Source organism: Natrix helvetica (genome assembly GCF_964273705.1).
Source record: "Natrix helvetica genome assembly, chromosome: Z".
NCBI lineage: Eukaryota > Metazoa > Chordata > Lepidosauria > Squamata > Natricidae > Natrix > Natrix helvetica.
The window spans coordinates 5,357,877-5,370,533 of record NC_138554.1 but is presented as its reverse complement, the minus strand read 5'-3'; positions in this window follow the sequence as shown (position 1 = coordinate 5,370,533).

The following is a 12,657-nucleotide window of genomic DNA, read 5'->3' as shown; positions in this document are numbered from 1 at the left end:
CTTTCCACAGGATTTCTCACATCTACTTCTCTAAATTCATAGACTTGCAGTTCATATTAGCATAATTCCAAACCATGCTAATTACAGGTAGTCCTTAGGACCATAATTGAGCCCCAAATCGCTGTTGTTAAGCGAGACATTTGTTGAGTGAGGTCTGCCCCATATTATGACCTTTGGTTGCCACGATACAAAAATAATGTTGAGATTCTTCTACATCCAATGAAACATTCACAAGTCCAACACAATGGATTGGATATTGCCTTTAAAACTCTTCATGGAATAGGACCGGGATATCTGATGAATCTTGCCCCAATTATATCTTCCTTTTGCACCCAAGACAAACAAGGAGGGCATGCTGCATATCCATTGGTTATGGAGTTTTGACTGACTGGATCCAGAAGGAGGGCTCGTCCCCCTCACTTTATGGAATATGTTATCCAGAGAGCTGAAACAATCCTCCCCATTCTTCCAATTTTCCCAAATACGTTAAGACCTAACTTTTAACATGGGGACCTAAAAGTATGTTGCAGCTATGAGGATGGTTGGTATCAAGAGGATACCTATCCTGTTAACTTCCTTGCCTTAAATTTTAATTTGATTTACTTTTCCAGGAAGTTTTTAGCTTGTTTTTCATCCAGCTTTTGGGCTATGTTTTTATTAATATGTTTATATGGTGTTATTTTACAGTTGAAAACACCCCAGAGTCACTTAGCTGAGTGGACAGCAATCAATCAATCAATAAAGTCATAAATAAATAAATAAATAAATAAATAAATAAATAAATAAATAAATAAATAAATAAATAAATAAATAAATAAATAAATAAATAAATAAATAAAGTAATACTAAATAAAGCAATAATTAAATGATGCAATAAAGAAAGCAATGGATATGGAGAAGTTTGCCCAAAGATATGGATGGCTGATATAACACTGAAAAGCTGACATGTTCTACAAGGATGAGAAATGGTTTTGTATTGTGATCTAATTAAGGAGGGAAGGGAGGGAGGGAGAGAGGAAAGGAGAGAGGGAGGGAAGAGAGGGAAGGGAGGGAGGGAGGGAAGGAGGCTTCCTGCAGAATCTCCTAAAGAATGCAAGCTCACCTTGCTTTCTAAGAGCTACTTTATAGTCCACTGATTTATGCAAATATCGTAAGGTCTTCTACGTTAAAAGCAGAAATCTCTGTTTGATTGCCACATTTTCTTGAAAGTGTACAGGTTGAACTGGAGGAAATTGGTTTAAGGGACCATGATGAGTTACTGTCTGTTTTTCCATTTCCTCGTAGCCATGCCAAAATGTGAGTACAATTTCACAGAAAGCAACAATATGATTTCTTTCTCCGATGTACGTGAATTCTAATTTTTATTTCTCTTACTTCTCCAGGGTCCCTGTCTGAGGTTCAACTTGTATCATCGGGGCCAGGAACTGTAAAACCAGGTCAAAATCTCAATTTCCTCTGTAAAGTTACTGGTGTTTCCATCACTGATGGTCGCTATGATTGGAACTGGGTCCGTCAGCCTCCAGGGAAAGGCTTAGAATGGATAGCCAAAATCTACCCACATAATGGGGGGAAATGGTACACCTCTTATTTTCAAAGCCGCACCACCATTTCTTCAGACAACTCCAAGAATGAATATTCCCTTCAGCTGAACTCTTTGTCAGCTTCTGACACAGCTGTGTATTATTGTGCGAAAGGCACACTGACTGATTTTGCCTTCTCTTGTGAACAAAAACAGGAAACTGATTCTGACTGATTTGTGTTCCATATAATAAATCAACATTCAGAGAAGTGAAATTGAAAGGAAACTATCTGAAGTAATCCACAGATTTAACAGCAGTCTCTTGCTATCTGAAAGCTCAAACAAAAAGAAGGGCTAGACTCATTTCTCAAAACACTACTGTGAAATCATCAATTCACAATATGGTGCTTTCCACAGGATTTCTCACATCTACTTCTCTAAATTCATAGACTTGCTGTTCATATTAACATAATTCCAAACAATGCTATGTACTGATAGTCCTTAGGGCCATAATTGAGTCTCAAATGTCTGTTGTTAAATGAGACATTTGTTAAGTGAGGTCTGCCCCATTGTATGACCTTGGTATAAAAAAGACGTTGAGAAAGAGTGCAGAGAGGAGTAATAAAGATGATTAGGGGACAGGAGCATAAGACATATTTTAAAAAAAACTGGAACTAGGTATGTCTAGTCTGATGAAAAGAAGGATTAAGAGTGACATGATAGCAGTGTTCCAATATTTGAGATGAAGGCACAAAGAAGAGGAGGTCGAGCTATTCTCCAAAGCACCTGAGGGCAGGACAAGAAGCAATGGGTGGAAACTGATCAAGGAGAGAAGCAGCCTAGAACTAAGGAGAAACTTCCTAAAAGTGAGGACAATTAACCAGTGGAGCAACTTGCCTCCAGAAGTTGTGAATGCTCCATGACTGGAAGCTTTTAAGAAGATGTTGGATAACCATTTCTCTCAAAGAATGTACGGTTTCCTGACTATGGAAGGGGGTTGACTAGAAGACCTCTAACGTGCCTTGCAACTCTGTTATTCTATTCTAGTTAAGTGAATCATGCAAAAAAATGATTACAAAAACATACAATTGTCTCTTAAAATTCAAAATGGAGGAGGAAACCGTGAAGGAAACAATGATAATTTCGGCTAAAAACTTCAGGTATAATATTGAATTGGAGCACTGGGAAAAAGTATGGGGGGAAAATATAAATTAACAATGTCTGCATCCTATCAGGAAAACATTTACAAAATGTTTTATAGGTGGCATTTACCCCTGGCGAGATTGGCCAAAATGTTCCCAAACTGTTGGAAATGTAATCACCAAAAGGGGACCTTCTATCGTATGTGGTGGACGTGTCCGAAAGCCAAAGAATTCTGCACCAAAATCCAAAAATGGTTAGAAGAAATAATAGAACAAAACTTTGACATGAACCCTGAGCTGTTTCTTCTAGAAATAATAATAATAATAAAATATTAGTAAGGATAACCAATATTTAACGCTTTATATAATCACTGCTGCCAGAATTTCATAAGCCCAAAGTTGGAAACTAAAAACCATTCCATCAAATGCAGAAATCATTAAAAAATGTATAAGAATGCTCAGAAATGGACAAACTAAGGAGGGAACTAAGAGATAGAGAGGAAACAGAGTGCTACAAGATATGGAACAGGTGGTATAACTGGCTTGAAAAGAGGTGTAAACTCAATGCCTAAGGAACACATAGGAAACACAATGAAAAAGAGATGGCGTATATTTAGAAAGCAATAGAGATGGAAATATTGTATATAGATATATATATTGTGAAAATGAGAAACTATGAAACAAGAAGAAGAATATGTACACAATAATAGAATGCAAAATGGGAAACCCGAAATCAGAAAAAAGAAATACCGATAACAGAAAGCTGTAAAATTGTAATTGCGACTTTAATGTTTGGAAAATGTCAAATAAAAAATAATAGCAAAAGAAATAAAGCAATAAATAAATAAATAAGGCAATAAAGCAATATATAAATAAAGCAATAAATAAATAAAGCAATAAGAAATATAGCAATAAGAAATATAGCAATAAGAAATAAAGCAATAAATAAATAGATAAAGCAATTAATAAATAAAGCAATAAATAAATGAAGCAATAAATAAATAAATAAAGCAATAAATAAATGAAGCAATAAATAAATAAAGCAATAAATAAGCAATGGGTATTGAGAAGTTTGCCCAAAGATATGTATGGCTGATGTAAGACTGAAAAACTGACTTGTTCTAGAAGGATGAGAAATCGTTTCTATTGCGATATGAAGGTGGGAAAAGAGGGACGGAGGGAGGGAGAGGAAGGGAGGGAGGTTACCTACAGAATCTCCTAAAGAATACAAGCTCATCTTTCTTTCTAAGAGCTATTTTATAGCCCACTGATTTATGTAAATATCATGAGGTCTTCTTCTTTAAAAGCAGAACTCTCTTTTTGATAGCCACATTTTCCTCAAAGTGTACACGTGAAATTGGAGGAATTTTTTTAAGGAACCATTATGAATTACTGTCTGTTTTTCTTTTTTCTCATAGCCATGCCAAAATGTGAGGACACAATTTTATCGAAAGCAACAATATGATTTCTTTCTCCGATGTATGTGAATTCTAATTTTTATTTCTCTTACTTCTCTAGGGTCCCTGTCTGACGTTCAACTTGTGTCGTCGGGGCCAGAAACTGTAAGACCAGGTCAAAATCTCAATTTGGTCTGTAAAGTTACTGGTGTCTCCATCACTGATAGTAGCTATGCTTGGCACTGGGTCCGTCAGCCTCCCGGGAAAGGCTTAGAATGGATAGCCAGAATCTACCCCTATAGGGGGGAAAAATCGTATTCATCTTCTCTTCAAAGCCGCACCACCATTTCTTCAGACAACTCCAAGAATGAATATTCCCTTCAGCTGAACTCCTTGTCAGCTTCTGACACTGCTGTGTATTACTGTGCGAGAGAGACACAGCGACTGATTTTGCCTTCTCTTCTGAGCAAAAACAGGAAACTGAGTCTGACAGGGGATTTTCTCTTCCATGCAGCAGATCAACATTCAGACCATGAAAGCATTTGAATTCTTAGAGTAACGTCTCCCAGAATAACTTTTTTTTAAAAGGAATTCGTCATTGAAATGTTTAACAAAAGTTAAATGAAAAGAAGTGCTGGGGGTGACATGATAGCAGTTTCGTCAGCCTCTGCTACGCTTGCTTACTATCGGCTGCCATAGGAACGGGGAGGGTGGGGGTATGGCATTGGGGAAGGGAATTATATTGTACTGGAGGATTCTTGTTCTCACCTTCTTCTGCGCATGCTGGTGGCTGATGTTTGGACTTGGTCAAGGCCAACCGCCTCTCATACCAACTTGATGAGGCTGTTTGAAGATGCACCCCACATGACATCTTACGGAGTTGCAGATTGGACAATGGGTTGGGGAATTTGGGGGGAGGGTGCTGGGGAAACGTTTGATATGTACATGTTCCCACCTTACTGGCTCAGATCTTGCTTTCGTTTTTGCTGCTTTCACTTCATATCTAGTAAATGTACTTTATCTCTATTCAATGCAATGCAATGCAATGCAATGCAATACAATACAATACAATACAATACAATACAATACAATACAATACAATACAATACAATAGCAGAGTTGGAAGGGACCTTGGAGGTCTTCTAGTCCAACCCCCTGCCTAGGCACGAAACCCTATACAGTTCCAGACAAATGGCTATACAACATCTTAAAGACTTCCAGTGTTGGGGCATTCACAACTTCTGGAGGCAACTTCTGTTCCACTGATTAATTGTTCTAACTGTCAGGAAGTTTCTCCTCAGTTCTAAGTTGCTTCTCTCCTTGATTAGTTTCCACCCATTGCTTCTTGTTCTACCCTCAGGTGCCTTGGAGAATAGTTTGACTCCCTCTTCTTTGTGGCAACCCCTGAGATATTGGAACTCTGCTATCATGTCTCCCCTAGTCCTTCTTTCTCTTAAGCTAAACATACCCAGTTCCTGCAACCGTTCTTCATATGTTTTAGCTCCAGTCCCCTAATAATCTTTGTTGCTCTTTTTTGCACTCTTTCTAGAGTCTCCACATCTTTTCTACATCGTGGTGACCAAAACTGAATGCAGTATTCCAAGTGTGGCCTTACCAAGGCCTTATAAAGTGGTATTAACACTTCACGTGATCTTGATTCTATCCCTCTGTTGATGCAGCCTAGAACTCTGTTGGCTTTTTTGGCAGCTGCTGCACACGGCTGGCTCCTATTTAAATGGTTGTCCACTAGGACTCCAAGATCCCTTTCACAGCTACTACTGTTCAGCAAGGTACCACCTATACCAGGGGTGGCGAACAAGTTCGACAAAAAGAGCCAAAATTTTAAACTGTGAGAGTCAGAGAGCCACACCACGCAGTGACCTGCCAAAACAGACCCGGAAGCAATGTTCCCTCTAATTTTTTTTCGATGTGAGCAGAAAAGTATAGTGTTTGAGCGGCACATTTTCATGCCTGAGCACCCGAATTTTTTTCACAGATGTCACCTAAGACAACAACGAAATCAGTATTATTTGAAACTCAAAGTTATGTTTCTTCAAGGTACCCGCTTAATTCAAAGCGTTATATAATATCAGTATCACTTAACAATGCTCCTGCTTAGCAACCAAAATGTTGGCTCAGAAACTCTGGCATTTGAAGCACGCAACTCTTAAAGCTGTCAAGTTACAAGACCCTTGCACCCCTAACCCTTTAGGGAAAAAAACCCCCAGGGGTCTTCAAACCTGACAGCTTTAACACTTGTGGACTTCAACTCCCAGAATTCCTCCTCCAGTCATGTTGCAGCGACGTCATCTGCGTGGATCTGCTCCATCTTTGCTTTCTTCATTGTGGGCAGGGCTTCTGCTGAAGATGCCGACGAGTACGAGTTGCCACCAGAATAACTGCTGCTACCTCCTCCTCCTCCTCCTCCAACAGAATCACCAGATTTGCTCCTGAGCTCAGCGCTGGGTTACCTCTGCCCCCTCCCCCTCCTCCGTGCTTTTGAGGAGCCATGAGGCTTTTTTTCCCCTGCTCCCCCCCCCCGCCTTCCTACTGGCTCCTGCAGCCTCATGGCTCCTCAAAAGCACGGCGGAGGAGGAGGAGGGGGCAGGGGTAACCCAGCGCTGACTGAGCTCAGCTGCTCCGAGCGGAGGGGAGGCGCCGCTGCCACGCGCGGAGATGCCGGCTGGAGCTTTGGCGGCTTCATCTCAGCCACAGCGCCAGGCGGCGAATCCGGCAGTGCTGCCTGTTAGAGGAGGATGAGGAGGAGGTGGCAGCAGTTCTTCCGGTGGCGGTGGGGGCTTTGGGGCTTCACAACTAGCCTCAGTCGCCCCGTGCTCCTCAAAGCAAGTCTGGGGAAGTCCTTTGCAGGCGGCCCATTCTAGCTGCCTGCAAAGGACCTCCCCAGCTTCCGAAAGGGAGCGCGCTAAATAATGATAAGAGGCAAAGAGCCTCATTTATTTTGGCCGGGAGCCGCATGCGGCTCGCGAGCTGCGTGTTCGCCACCCCTGACCTATACTGTACCTTTGCATTTCGTTTTTCCTGCCTAAATGTAGAACCTTACTCTTACTCATTCAAATGAAGTTGAGGTTTTTCTTTCTTGGATATTGAAGGAGGCATGCCTGACAAGTGTCCCAATATCTCAGGGGCTGCCACAAAGACGACAGAATCAACCTATTCTCCAAAGCACCTGAGGGCAGAACAAGAAGCAATGGATGGAAATTAATTAAGGAGAGAACCAACTTAGAACTGAGGAGAAACTTCCTGACAGTTAGAACAATTAATCAGTGGAACAGAAGTTGCCTCCAGAAGTTGTGAATGCTCCAACACTGGAAGTTTTTAAGAAGAGAGTGGACAAGCATTTGTCTGAAATGTGATAGGGCCTCCTGCTTGAGCAGAGGGTTGGACTAGAGGACCTCCAATGTCCTTTCCAATTCTGTTATTTCATTATTCTATTAAATTCAGCTGAAGCAGATTATGACAAACCCCATTCTACCCAAAAGATCTCTTTAGCTATAATGAATTATGTCTTGTTTATTCTTTTGAACCAAATAAAATGTAACAGTAATTACGCCCTTGATGGCATGGAAATGACATAGAATATATTTGTGCAGCTCCCTATCCAGATATATTTAAGACAAAGTTTGGATCATAATGTCCTTAATCAAATATAAAAAGAAACAGAAATTAAATTTACAATTTCCTCCCTGGTATTTATTTATTAGTCCCTTCTTTCCTTCCTTCCTTCCTTCCTTCCTTCCTTCCTACCTTCCTCCCTCCCTCCCCTTCCCTCCCTCCCTCCCTCCCCCCTCCCTCCCTCCCTTTCTTTCTTCCTCTTTCCTTCCTTCCTTTCCTTTTTTCTCTTACTCTGTCTTCTTTCCTTCCTTCCTTCTTTATTTCTCCTTCCTCTTTCTTTCTTTCCTTTCTTTCTTTCCTTCATTTATTTATTCCTTTCCTTCTTTCTCTTTCTTTCTCTTTCTTCTTCCTCTTTTCTTTCTTTCTTTCTTTTTTCCTCTTTCCTTCCTTCCTCCCTCCCTTCCTCCACTCCTCCTCTCTCTCTGCTTTTCATCCATCCATCCAACCAACCAACCATCCCCTTTCTTTCCTTCCTTCCTTCCTTCCTTCCTTCTTTCTTTTTCTTTCTTTTTCTTTCTTTCCCCCCTCCCATCCATCCATCCATCTTTCCATCCATCTCTTTCTTTTCCAAGCATCTTTCTTTCTTTCTTTCTTTCTTTCTTTCTTTCTTTCTTTCTTTCTTTCTTTCTTTCTTTCTTTCTTTCTTTCTTTCTTTCTTTCTTTCTTTCTTCCCTGTCTCCACCCTTGTTTCTGGTATCAGATTTCCCATACCTCTTCTTGTGGAACACCAGAGATCAGTACTGAAAATTAAGTATTGAAAATGCATTAGGTATCTAACAAATAGAGTGGAGGAAGGAGGAAAGAGGCAAAGTATCCTAATCTCTATTTCAAATTTCTCTCTTCAGATCTTCAGGTTAAGGGTAGAAGGCAGAGCTTTGATTTTCTGTTTGAGAAAGGCAGAGGGAGAAAACACACTCTCTTCCCTTATGATTCGGAAGAGATTTCCTCTAGGGGGCAGCAAAGTGCTGCAAACCAGAAATACCAATGTATGATATAAGTAAATATAAAAAGCAGAACATTTCTAAGACATTTGCAATCTGGAAGGAAACCTCCAGGCCTCTGTTTAAGGGCCTGGAGGCAAAAACATCTGAAGAACAGTTGCAGGAATTGGGTCTAGAGAAAATAAGGAATAGGGGCGACATGATAACAGCATTCCAGTATTTGAGGAGCTACCACAAAGAAGAGGCGGTGAAACTTACTTTCCAAAGCATCAGAAGGCAAAACAAGAATCAAGGGATGGAAATTAATCAAGAAGAAAAGCCACCTGGAATTAAGGAGAAGCTTCCTAACAGAGAGGACAATTAACCAGTGGAACTTCCATGGAGATTCTCAGCCATCCTGGTCATGGTTGTCCCAAGTGTGCTTCTTCAAGAGGAGACTTGACTTTCCAGTTTTTCTTTGAAGACATTTCTCTTCTCATCCAAGAACTGAAGTAGCTTCTTGGATGAGAAGCAAAACATCTTCATAGAAAAAACAGGAAATCCAGTTGCCTCTTGAGAAAGCACCTAAGGGATAACCGGTGGAAGAGCTTGCCTTCAGAAGTTGTAGATGCTTCATCACTGAATATTTTTAAGAAAACACTGGGCAGCCACCTGTCTGAAATGGTGTAAGGTCTTTTGCTTGAGCAGGAGGTTCGAGTACAAGACCTCCAAGGTCCCTTGCAGCTCTGTTCTAATTGATTGATTGATCCCTCTTTGGTGCAATTTAAGTTTTAATTTTGTAAATACATTATTTATCCCTTACTCCGCTCACCCCTGACCTCTTTTTTCCAGCAGTCCCCAAACTAAAATTTTCAATTCCTTTTCATTTCCATTGTTTAACTAAAATAGTGTGCAGAGAATTCAAACAGAAACTTTAGAAACTGCTGCTCTGAGAAGTAAACTAGTTGTGAATCAGTTATCTGTGTGTGCTTTCTGGACTTGAATTTATGCAACAAACTCTGACAAGAACATCAACAGTGGACTCAGATACTGAAAGTCATATTGAGACAAGAGCAAAACTGATTCTACCCAATCAATCCATCTAACTAAATCCACTCCAGTTAATTGATCTATCTATCTATCTATCTATCTATCTATCTATCTATCTATCTATCTATCTATCTATCTATCTCTCCATCCATCCACCCACCCACCCACCCACCCATCCACCCATCTATCTCTCCACCCATCCATCCACCCATTGATCCATCCATCCATCCATCTATCCATCCATCCATCCATCCATCCATCCATCCATCCATCCATGTAGATATCTATCTAGATATCTATCTAGACATACATACATACATACATACATACATACATACATACATACTTTTTGCTCAAAAGATCTGGATGGGGCAGATGTAAGACTGCAAACATGGTCTGTGCTACAAGCATGAGAAATGTTTTTTTATAGTGATTGAAGGGAGGGAGGGAGGGAGGAAAGGACGCAGTGAGGAAGGTAAGAAGAGAGAAAAGAAGGCTGGAAGGAAAGAAAGAAGGGGGAAGGAGGGAGAAAAGAAGGAATGAAAAGAAAAAAGGGAGGGAGGGAGGGGGAAATAAGGGAGGGAGGGAGAAAGGAAGGAGAGAAAGAAAGAATGAAAGAAGGAAGGAAGGAAAAAACCCAAAGTTGCTTTTTCAAGACACAACTGGACTTTATTGTTTTTTGTTTTTTTTTAAGACATTTTGCATCACATCCAAGAAGCTTCTTCAGCAAAGAAAGTAGGACTTTATCTCCATTCTCTGAATGAATACAAAGTCTCCAGTGAACCTGGCATTCTTGGAGCTTCTTTATACCTCACTGGACTTATGCAAATACCATCATGAAAAGATCCTCTTTATAAGCAGGGTCCTCATTTTGCATGTTTACATTTTCTTCCAACCGTTATATGTCAAACCAGAGAAAACCCGTTTAGAAAGATACTATGAATTTCCTCTTGTTTTCCTTTTCAATTCTAGCCATGACAAAATGTAAGAAAACAATTTTAGAGAAAGCAAGTGTGATTTTTGTTTTCAGATGCACCAGAATCCTGATAGCTTCTTGATTCTTACTTTTTTTAGGGTCCCTATCTTAGGTTCAACTTGTGTCATCAGGACCAGAAACTGTAAGACCAGGAGAAAATTTCAATTTGCTCTGTAAAGTTACTGGTGCCTCCATCACTAGTAGTAGCTATATTTGGCACTGGGTCCGTCAGCCTCCAGGGAAAGGCTTAGAATCGATAGCCAGAATCTACCCCCACGATGGAAGAAAATCGTTGTCACCTTCTCTTCAAAGCCGCACCACCATTGCTTCAGACAACTCCAAGAATGAATATTCCCTTCAGTTGAACTCCTTGTCAGCTTCTGACACTGCTGTGTATTATTGTGCAAGACAGACACATTGGCTGATTTTGCCTTCTCTTCCGAACAAAAACAGGAAACTGATTTTGATTGATTTCTCTTCCATGTAGTAAATCAACATTCAGACAAGTGAAATTTAAAGAAAGCTATCTGAAAAAATCCACAGATTTAACAGCAATCTGAAAGCTCAAACAAAAAGAAGGTTTAGACCTTTTTCTCAGGAGACTACTGTTAAATTATACATTGGCAACACAGTGCTTTCCACAGGATTTCTCACATCTACTTCTCTAAATTTATAGACTTGCTGTTCATATTAGCATAATTCCAAACAATGCTAATTACAGGCAGTCCCTATGACCATAATTGAGCCCCAAATCTCTCTTGTTAAGCAAGACATTTATTGAGTGAGGTCTGCCCCGTATTATCACCTTTGGTAGCCATAATGCAAAAAAATAATAATTATGAGATTCTTCTACATCCAATGGAACATTCGCAAGTCCAACACAGTGCTTTCCACATAAGACAAGAAGCAATGGGTGGAAACTGATCAAAGAGAGAAGCAACTTAGAACTAAGGAGAAATTTCCTGAAAGTTAGAACAATTAACCAGTGGAGCAACTTGCCTCCAGAAGTTATGAATGCTCTAACACTGGAAGCTTTTAAGAAGATGTTGGATAACCATTTGTCTTAAACAATGTACGGTTTCCTGCCTAAGCAGGGGGTTGACTAGAAGACCTCTAAGGAGCCTTGCAACTCTGTTATTCTATTCTAGTTAAGGGAATCATGCAAAAAAATGATTACAAAAACATACAATTGTCTCTTAAAATTCAAAATGGAGGAGGAAACCGTGAAGGAAACAATGATAATTTCGGCTAAAACTTCAGGTATAATATTGAATTGGAGCACTGGGAAAAAGTATTGGGAAAAAATTATAAATCAACAATGTCTGCATCCTCTCAGGAAAACATTTACGAAATGTTTTATAGGTGGCATTTACCCCTGGCAAGATTGGCCAAAATGTTTCCAAATAAACCTCTGAACTGTTGGAAATGTAATCACCAAAAGGGGACCTTCTATCGTATGTGGTGGACGTGTCCGAAAGCCAAAGAATTCTGGACCAAAATTCAAAAATGGTTAGAAGAAATAATAGAACAAAAGTTTGACATGAACCCTGAGCTGTTTCTTCTAGGAATAATAAAAAAAAAATATTAGTAAGGATATCCAATATTTAACGCTTTATATAATCACTGCTGCCAGAATTTCATAAGCCCAAAGTTGGAAGCTAAAAACCATTCCATCAAATGCAGAAATCATTAAAAAATGTATAAGAATGCTCAGAAATGGACAAACTAATGATGGAACTAAGAGATAGAGAGGAAACAGAGTGCTACAAGATATGGAACAGGTGGTATAACTGGCTTGAAAAGAGATGTAAACTCAATGCCTAAGGAACACGTAGCAAACACAGTGAAAAAGAGATGGTGTATATTTAGAAAGCAATAGAGATGGAAATATTGTATATAGATATATATATATTGTAAAAATGAGAAACTATGAAACAAGAATAATATGTATAAAATAATAGAATGGAAAATGGGAAACCCGAAATCAGAAAAAAGAAATACCGATAACGGAAAGCTGTAA